The sequence below is a fragment of the Myotis davidii genome, unplaced genomic scaffold (assembly GCF_000327345.1).
Source record: "Myotis davidii unplaced genomic scaffold, ASM32734v1 scaffold306, whole genome shotgun sequence".
In the NCBI taxonomy this organism is placed as follows: domain Eukaryota; kingdom Metazoa; phylum Chordata; class Mammalia; order Chiroptera; family Vespertilionidae; genus Myotis; species Myotis davidii.
The window spans coordinates 334084-335719 of record NW_006296631.1 but is presented as its reverse complement, the minus strand read 5'-3'; positions in this window follow the sequence as shown (position 1 = coordinate 335719).

Sequence of the window (1636 nt, the reverse complement as noted above, 5' to 3'; positions counted from 1 at the left end):
TGGGGGTGGAGGGTTGGAACTGGCTCCCTTTCTCCAGGTGCCAGCTGGGTGGATGTTCTGTTGAGAGGAGCGCCTCAAACAAGGTCAACATTTTCTATGATGCCCTGGCAGCTGGCATTTCTGCCTTGGGAGGGCAATGTTGCCACTTCTGGGGAAAGAACCCCCCCACCACCACCACCCCTTCCCCAGCTGCAGAGGGCAGTGGGAGTGAGCCAATGTCCAAACTTTGATAATCTCCGGTGGAGAATGAAGTTCTTCATGACCAGAAACGTCCAACGTGTTGTGTAACAAAATGAAAGAAATCAGAAAATGTCACGAAGTCTACAATTCACTTTCAAATGTTTCAGCACAAACCTCGCCCGTATGTAGATAAAGCAAATATGGCAAGACGTTAACAATGACCTAGCGTTTCCTTGTGTGCTTCTTCCAACTTGTTGGTATTTTTGAAAATTTTCATAATGAAAAGTTGGGGTTTAAAAAGGGTGAAAGGCCTGCTGCAGAAAAGGGAAAAGTTCTAAAGTAGCCACAGCCCTAGCTGGTTTGGCTCAGTGGATAGAGTGTCGGCCTGCGGGCTGAAGGGTCCCGGGTTCGATTCTGGTCAAGGGCACATCCCCGGGTTGTGGGCTCAATCCCCATTAGGGGGCGTGGAGGAGGCAGCTGATCAATGATTCTCTCTCATCATTGATGTTTCTATCTCTCTCTCCCTCTCCCTTCCTCTCCGAAATCAATAAAAATGTATATTTTTTAAAATAGCCACAGACTAAAGCGCCATTTATTGGGCCGCTAATTGTAAAGCTTGACTCCCGCCACCTTTCCCTCCCTCCCTCAGCTCCAGCGCCCTCCCTGGCTCCCAGCTATGCTGAGGACCACATCACACTTGTTAAGGTGGCGTTTGGGGCGCTGCTCCACGTGGTCCCTGCTGACTTCTCACACCTGCAATTACCTATCGGTCCCTCAATGGGCTGTCCTTCGAGCCTTTGTGCTGTGCTATGGCCTCGGCCTAGCACAGACTTCACCCTCCCAACCTTCCTGTCCCTAGAGGTCTCTCTTTACAGCCACTTCCTTAAGTGAGCATCCCCTGACCCCCACATCTCAGCAAGGTCCCCCATTATATCTCTACGTGGTATCCTTCCTTTGTCTTCCAGAACATACTGCAGTTTGCTGTTATGTATTTGAGTCTTTGTGAAACTCCCTGGCGGCTGGATGGACACAGGGATGTGTAGGCCCCACTCTGTAGCCCTCAGTCCTCCGAAATGGACTGGCTGCTCAACACCAGGTGGCGCTCTGTCAGTAAACGAATACTGTACATCAAACTAAAAACCTGCACTGCAGAAGGAACCATCATCAAAATGAAAAGGGAACCCACTGCATTGGCAGAACATATTTGCCAATGATACAACTGATAAGGGGTTAATTTCCAAAATATATAAAGAACTCGCCGAAACCGGTTTGGCTCAGTGGATAGAGCGTTGGCTTGCGGACTGAAAGGTCCCAGGTTCGATTCCGGTCAAGGGCATGTACTTGGGTTGCGGGCACATCCTCAGTAGGAGATGTGCAGGAGGCAGCTGATCGATGTTTCTCTCTCATCGATATTTCTAACTCTCTGTCTCTCTCCCTTCCTCTCTGTAAAAAATCA